At 50.4% G+C, this 8,223-nt stretch overlaps 1 pseudogene; it reads left to right on the forward strand.

The window, feature by feature from the left end:
• LOC146870286 (28S ribosomal RNA) overlaps window positions 1-1,769 on the forward strand; it is a 6,285-nt pseudogene extending 4,516 nt beyond the window's left edge.
• Window positions 1,770-8,223: the final 6,454 nt, after the last annotated feature.

Consider the following 8,223-nt stretch of genomic DNA (forward strand, 5'->3'; position numbering starts at 1 on the left):
GTCTCCTTTGTACTGGACTCTGCGGAGGGAAGTCTCTGGAGGCAGGCTAAACAAGGTCTCTTGCAGGCCTAGCCTGGGAGTGAGAAATGGCGAGCGGGTATAACTATGACTCTCTTAACCTTTCTCGGTCATAGTGGCCTTTACCAAACTGTGGTCCCGCCGGTCACTGCCTACATAGTACTGGACTCTGCGGAGGGAAGTCTATGGGGTAAGCCCTAAAAATGGTCTATCACTGGCCTTGCCTGATAGTGAGAAATGGCGAAGCAAACGAACACATTACCAGATGGGGTAGTTCCTGGTGAAACAAAACCCCGTTAAGATAGCAGGAGGTGCTGTCTTTTCACAAAATCGAATACCTCCATACCGGACATGACACACAAACCTAATATCTCAGGCTTCTCAGCTCCAGTGAGGACAGCTTTTGTGGCTATACTCTGAGTGAGCGTTGTATGAAGCTCGGCTGTTTATGACAAACCATCACCCGCTTCCCAGCTCCAGTGAGGTTGCTTTCATAGTGGCCATACCTCTCAGGAGCGAGCGTCGTTGTAAGCAAGGCCGTTTGGCGCTGATGGGCAGCATAATAATAACCCAGAATGAGCCACCGTAATGTGGTACAAAATAGCCAAATGCCTTGTCATCTAATTAGTGACGTGCATGAATGGATGAACGAGATTCCCACTGTCCCTACCTACTATCTAGCGAAACCACAGCCAAGGGAACGGGCTTGGCAGAATCAGCGGAGAAAGATGACCCTGCTGAGCTTGACTCTAGTCTGGCACTGTGAAGAGACATGAGAGGTGTAGGATAAGTGGGAGGCCCTCGGGCCGCCGGTGAAATACCAATACTCTTATCGTTTTTTCACTTACCCGGTAAGGCGGGGGGGGCCAGCCCCGTGGGGCTCTCGCTTCTGGCTCCAAGCGCCCGCACCCGCCGGGCGCGACCCACTCCGGGGACAGTGGCAGGTGGGGAGTTTGACTGGGGCGGTACACCTGTCAAACGATAACGTAGGTGTCCTAAGGCGAGCTCAGGGAGGACAGAAACCTCCCACGGAGCAGAAGGGCAAAAGCTCGCTTGATCTCGATTTTCAGTATGAATACAGACCGTGAAAGCGGGCCTCACGATCGTTCTGACTTTTTGGGTTTCAAGCAGGAGGTGTCAGAAAAGTTACCACAGGGATAACTGTCTTGTGGAGGCCAAGCGTTCATAGCGACAACGCTTTTTGATCCTTCGATGTCGGCTCTTCCTATCATTGTGAAGCAGAATTCACCAAGCGTTGGATTGTTCACCCACTAATAGGGAACGTGAGCTGGTTTTAGACCGTCGTGAGACAGGTTAGTTTTACCCTACTGATGATGTGTTCTTGCAATAGTAATCCTGTTCAGTACGAGAGGAACCGCAGGTTCAGACATTTGGTGTATGTGCTTGGCTGAGGAGCCAATGGGGCGAAGCTACCATCTGTGGGATTATGACTGAACGCCTCTAAGTCAGAATCCCCCCTAAACCATAACGATACCGCAGTGCCGTGGAGCCTCGGTTGGCCTGGGATAGCCGGCCTCTCTCGGGGGGCCGGTGCGTAGAGCCGCTCGCTTGGGGACCGGAGCGTGGACGGAAGGGGCTGCCTCCATCGCCCTTAGTGCACCGCATGTTCGTGGGGCACCCGGTGCTAAATCATTCGTAGACGACCTGATTCTGGGTCAGGGTTTCGTAAGTAGCAGAGCAGCTACCTCGCTGCGATCTATTGAAAGTCATCCTCTGAGCCAAGCTTTTGTCTCTCTCCGTGCGTGGGCTCCCGCGGACGCCCTCCTCCACCACACCCAGGGGTGGGTCCCTCTGCCACCAGGCTGGCGGGAGGGGCGCGGAAGGGGGCAACGCGGGCCTGCGGGAGGCTGCCTCCACCACGTGCCTTCCGGCACGGGGCCTTCCCCCTCCCGTCCCTGCCCCACCGGGGCGCAGGGACGGGGGCCACCGTCCCTCGCTGCTCGGCAGGGTGACCAGATGGCCTGGACTCCCCTTCCCGCGGCTCCCGCGCAGGTCGGGTGAGGAGCAGCACCGGGGAAGGAGCCCTCCCGAGCGGCTGCCTCGGAGCGTCTGGCCACCCTCACCGGACTGCCAGGGCGACTGGGCACGGCACCCTCCCAGGCCACCTGGGGGCTGGGTGGTCCCTGGCCATCTGGTCGCCTGGCTGCGCGACCAGATGGCCCTGCGGGCCGGGCGACCAGATGGCCCTGTGGGCCGGGCGGGCGACCAGATGGCCCTGCGGGCCGGGCGACCAGATGGCCCTGCGGGCCGGGTGACCAGATGGCCAGCCTGCCGGCCGGCCGGGCTTGCTCCAACTTTTGTCCTCCCCAAGAGTTCTGTAAGCCCCCACTACGTGGGGGCTTAATAGTCGACAAAAATGGGCTCCCGGGCAGGCCGCCGGGGAGAGGAAGTGGCCTGGGCTTAACCCTCCTTGGTTCCAGCCAAGGGTCCGGGTGCTGGGGGTCCACCGGGGGCCCGGGGAGGCTCTCCCCGGCCTGGCTAGGGTTCGGAAGCTGGGACCGGGCCTGGAGCTCGTGCTCCGTCCGGCAGGCCCCGGGGTGTGGGAGCCCCCCGTCCTGCAAGCCAGCCGAGGGTCCGGGCGCTGGAGAAGGGTGTCCACCGGGGCCTGGGGAGGCTCTCCCCAGCCTGGCTATGGTTCGGAAGCTGGGCCCGGACCCGGGGCTTGTGCTCCGTCCCAGTGTCCCAGGGTGTGGGAGCCCCCGTCCTGTAAGCCAGCCGAGGGTCCGTGCGCTAGGGAAGGGTGTCCACCGTGGCCCGGGGAGGCTCTCCCCAGCCTGGCTAGGGTTTGGGAGCTGGGCCCGGACCCGGGGCTTGTGCTCCGTCACAGTGTCCCATGGTGCGGGAGCCCCCCGCCCTGCAAGCCAGCCGAGGGTCTGTGCGCTGGGGAAGGGTGTCCACCATGGCCCGGGGAGGCTCTCCCCAGCCTGGCTAGGGTTCGGAAGCTGGGCCTGGACCCGGGGCTTGTGCTCCGTCACAGTGTCCCATGGTGCAGGAGCCCCCCGTCCTGTAAGTCAGCCGAGGGTCCGTGTGCTGGGGAAGGGTGTCCACCGTGGCCCGGGGAGGCTCTCCCCGGCCTGGCTAGGGTTCGGAAGCTGGGCCCGGACCCGGGGCTTGTGCTCCGTCCCAGTGTCCCAGGGTGCGGGAGTCCCCCGTCCTGCAAGCCAGCCGAGGGTCCGTGCGCTGGCGAAGGGTGTCCACCGGGGCCCGGGGAGGCTCTCCCCAGCCTGGCTAGGGTTCGGAGGCTGGGCCCGGGGCTTGTGCTCCGTCACAGTGTCCCATGGTGCGGGAGCCCCCCGTCCTGCAAGCCAGCCGAGGGTCCAGCCGCTGGGGAAAGGGTGTCTACCGGGGCCCGGGGAGGCTCTCCCTGGCCTGGCTAGGGTTCTGAAGCTGGGAGCGGGCCCGGGGCTCGTGCTCCGTCCGGCAGGCCCCGGGGTGCGGGAGCCCCCCGTCCTGCAAGCCAGCCGAGGGTCCGGGCGCTGGAGACAGGGGTCCACCGGGGCCCAGGGAGGCTCTCCCCGGCCTGGCTGCTTTCAGAAGCAGGGACCGGGCCGGTGAGTAGGGGTGGCTGGCTTTATCTGCTACGCTGGCGGAGCGGAATTTTCTGCCCACCCCTACCCCAGACCATTACTTACAGACGACGACAGACGAATTACAGACTGACATGCTTGCATGATCTTTCGGAGATCTTTGAGACTGTGTCGTGCTGAGCAAAGAACTTTCCCGGAACTTTTGAGTCTTGGCCTGCTTTCTATTGGGACAATTGAGCAAAGAATTTGGTTTATGCAGAGCCAATTGACTTAGAGTGAGTGTGTGAATGTGTTAGCGTGATGACGGGTCTGCGACGCAGGGAGGTTATGTAAGTTTTACCCCAGTAGTTTTGCGCTGGATCAGTTTTTCTGGTAGCAGAGGATGGTTTTATTGTATTGGTTTAGTGATTATTTCTTATTGATTTTGATTTCTGATTATTGATTATTGATTGCGGAGGTTTGGTTGATTATTGATTTATGTACTAACATTCTATGTTGAAGCGTGTCACGTTCTATGTTGTTTCTGAAGACTTCTGGGATGTAGGAAGTTGGATGCACTGTAGGTACACGGGGAAAACATGTGACAAGTGAGGTCACATGGTGTATTGTTTGTTGCCCTGTAGGTACACGGGAAAACGTGTGACGACTGGAGTCGTATGACACATTGTCTGGGTTCGAATTGGTAACATCGTCGTGTGTTATCGGTAGGGACATTTCTGGATGAAAGAGGTGTATGGGTAGCGAAGGCCACCTGTGAAATTTCGGTCTTAAGTAACAGGAGTCAATTGTGAGCTCTGATTACGCTTATCACTGGAAAGGTAATAGGTCTCCCCTAAGGTTGATGGAAGGGTAAAGTAGAGGGAAGTGCTACTTTATCAACGAATTAAATAATTCTGTGGAAGGGCAGAGGTAAGCGCTGCTCTCGAGAAATACAGAATTCTTGTGTAAATGAACTATATTTTCCGTTTGAATGTGTGTAAGTGAAATAGCATTCGGCTTAATTGTGAAACTCTGGCCTTAATTCTCAGGAGCAGTGTAGTCTCCACATGTGTTTTATCTCCAGAGAAACGGTTAGCTAATGCTTGTTAGAAGGGTACGGTAGATGGAATTGCTACTTTATCGGCAAATGGAATAATTACGTGGAAGGGCAGAGATAAGCGCTGTTCTTGAGAAATACGGAATTCTTGTAAAAGGTCAAAACTATTTCTTTGATTTAGCGAAGCGGACAATGGTGGTGTTTTTATGTTGTTACTAACAAAGTTTGGGTAATAGAGAGCATAAGAGAAAGTTGCCGATAAATTTTGTAAAGGAGGGGTCAGCAGAAGCAGGGGTAGGATGAAAGCTGACGTCAGAAAGACCGCGCTGGGATTAGCCAGCTGGGAAGTGACATAGACGCACAGGATTGGTGCGTTAGTGTACGCTGCGCTAGGAGTGGAGAAGTGACAGGGTGATGAAGACGCTCTGGTTTGGTGCGTTAGTGTGAGTCGCGCCGGGATTGGAGAATTGCAAAAGTGACATAAACATTCTGGATTGGTGCGTTAGTGTGAGTCGCGCTATGATTGGATAAGATCACAGAATAGTCCTAGAGGAAATCTGGCGATACCGAAATAAGAAAAATTATGTATTACGATCCACCAGAAAAAGAGAAAAAGTCCTGGTTTGGAAAGATTAAGAACTTATTCAAAAAGGATAAACCGATTGTGACTAGAGAGGGACAGTTGCTTCCTCCACCAAAATCGCCTGCATCCTTCATGGTTGCGAAATATGGGCATCATACATGTATTTGACTAGATAATTGGGCAAAGTATACAAAAGATGATGGAGTTTTAGCGTTTCCAGAACATGGTTCATTTAATTTAGCGGTATTAAGGAACTTAAGAGAAAGGATGATGAGACTAGAACCGAGACCTAGACCTACTCAGTTTGAAGCATTGACAGAATGGGAAGATGAAATGTATGAAAGAGAGCGACAGCGGAGAGCCGGAAGGTATAAATACATGTTTGGTAGACCGTGTGGACAGGAAAATCATAATGACAGCATGACAAGATGGTGGAGTGCAAATATGGCTGATGAGATGTTCCCGATGAGAAATGCTGAAGAGACTAGTAGTAGAAAATGTACAGAGAAGAGAAACAATACAGGGTCAGAAGGCTACAAGTATGGTGTGAATGAGTCGGAGGATGATGTACTCGAGGACATGTTTTATAAAAATCCGCCCCCGTACCAACCAAATTCTACGTTATTGACACCGAGTGCGCCAGTGAAACAGGCACCACAAAATATAAAATTTGAGTCAATGCCACCTGAGGTAGGGAAAAATAATCTCTTTAGAGAATCAGAAAATATATAACCTGGTAGAATGATAAATGAAAACTCAGCTGATTTAGCCAGAACTACTTTAGAGTTAACTGAAAAGATTAGGAAATTGACCAAAAATATGGAAGCTGTAACTGTTCCTGTAACAATAGGACCAGTGATGCCTATTTTTGATAAACAAAAAGATAGTGAACATTGTCTAACGATCCCTTATAACAGTAATAAGCAATCCGAAATGGAAAAAAGAGATCCAGGAGAAAATCCATGGGGAAAAGTGGTAGGAACTTCTGGATTAAGTACTCCTAAAAATGTAACAGTGAACCAGAGCCTAACGAATAAAACACTAATGACGACAGAATCAGTACCAGGATCACCAAAGAGTGAAATAATTCCCGTAAGTCCAACTTCTGATGAACTAAGTGAATGGTTAAGGAGTTTACAGCAAAAAGATGCTGAACCTCAAACCTTAGATGTAGCAAAATTAAAAATAACTTTAGAAGAATTAATAGTAGGAACTATTCCCACAGAAAAGTTAAAAGCATATCAGGATGAAGAACTAATGTTTCTATGTAAAAGTATGACATGGAGAGCGAGAAACTTTCATGAAAAACTGGAAGAAGTGGCGAGTGAAATGGGTATCGATTTTGAGAAAATAAAGTCATTACAGAAACCATACAGAGTAGATTTTTCTGAAAAAGACATTGAGAATTTGAATACTGCAGGAATAATGACGCAAATTAAAGACCTAATTGTTTTACTAAGAAAATGGGGCGATGTAGATAAATGGAAGAGCATATGGTTTCGGAAACGAGATGATGTAACAGACAAAACATTGGCAGCTTTTCCAGTAAGAGAAAAAGAGAAAGTGGTAACTGAGTGTCCCATGAGGGAGATTCCAGGAGGAGGCTATGTGCATATCCCCTGGACTAGAAAAGACATTTTATCATTTACAAATGAATTTCCCCGTTTGCGCGAGAAGCCAGTGGAGTGGTATAGGCAGGTAGACAGGTTTGTCAAATTATCAAAAGTACTGTGGATTGATTTGAACAGTCTATTTGACATAATTGTGCCAGCAGATTTTTTGCCAGAATGTAAAATTTCAATAGGTTGGCCTACTCAGGAACACCCTAGAGATCCTAAACCAGGTGCCCCTGATCAAGAAGTAATGAGAAAATACGAACAGGTAGTTACCTTTTTCAAAAATAAAGTACCTCCAAAAGAAACTGATTGGGTAAAAATTGATAGAACTCATCAAGAAGTAAAATAATCTGTACAGGCCTATTATGAGAGATTGTTATTGGCTTTTAAACAATACAGTGGTGATGAAAATTTGAGTGAGAAAGATTTAAGTCATTTTGTATATCGATTTGTGTACGGATTGCAACCTGAAGTAAGTGAAATGATTAAACAGCATACCGTGGATTGGCAAAGTAAAAAGATAGATGATGTATTAAGGCATGCAAAATATTTTAGCGATGAGATAGAAGCCAAGCAACGTAAGTTAAAAGAAAAAGACATGGGGGCTCAAGTAAAAGTGGCAGAAAGACAAGAAGCCCAACTGATTGAACAGGCAAATGGCATGACCAATATGAAACAAAAACCCAATATTGGGAAAGGAAAATGACAGATTAATATAGAAGAAGCCAAAAAGAAGTGGCCATGTCATAACTGCGAAAAGATAGGGCATTGGAAATCCGAGTGTAAATTACCCCCAAGTGCTAATGGCGATAATGCATCATTAAATCCACAGGTGCAGAATGAGGTGAGTTGTCAACCACAGCGACAGCAGCAGGTTGTTGCCCAACAGTGTCAGGTGCCAAAACCGCCTTTTCCACAGAGCGTAAACCCTCAGAGATACAGTAATGAGACAGGATTCTACACCGAAGAACAGGTAACTAAGCTGCCGCGCGCTAGTGCTGTTTTGCAGTATTGGCTGCAACGCGATGAGAGTGAGTCAGAAGAGAGTTATTGACGGTGCCGAGGAGAGGAAGAAGAGTGCGTACTTGGCGCAACTCTGGAAGTAGACCAGACAGGCCCTTTTGTGGACGAAAAGGTAAATGACGAAAACATTACTTTCCTAGTCGATATTGGTGCTACTCGTTCAACTGTTAGATCAGCCGATGTTAAAAATCTTCCTCTCTCGGATGAGACAATCCAAGTAGTTGGAGTTTCAAACAGACAGATAAAAACGTATCTTACTGAACCAGTTAAGGTTAAAATAGGGAAATTTTCCGAGATGCACCGTTTTGTCATGTGCGATACCAGCCCTGTAAATTTGTAAGGACGGGACTTGTTGTGCAAGATGAACTGCACAATTTTCTGTACTCCTGATGGCATAGC

The sequence above is a fragment of the Triturus cristatus genome, chromosome 1_1, assembly GCF_964204655.1.
Source record: "Triturus cristatus chromosome 1_1, aTriCri1.1, whole genome shotgun sequence".
Classification (NCBI taxonomy): domain Eukaryota; kingdom Metazoa; phylum Chordata; class Amphibia; order Caudata; family Salamandridae; genus Triturus; species Triturus cristatus.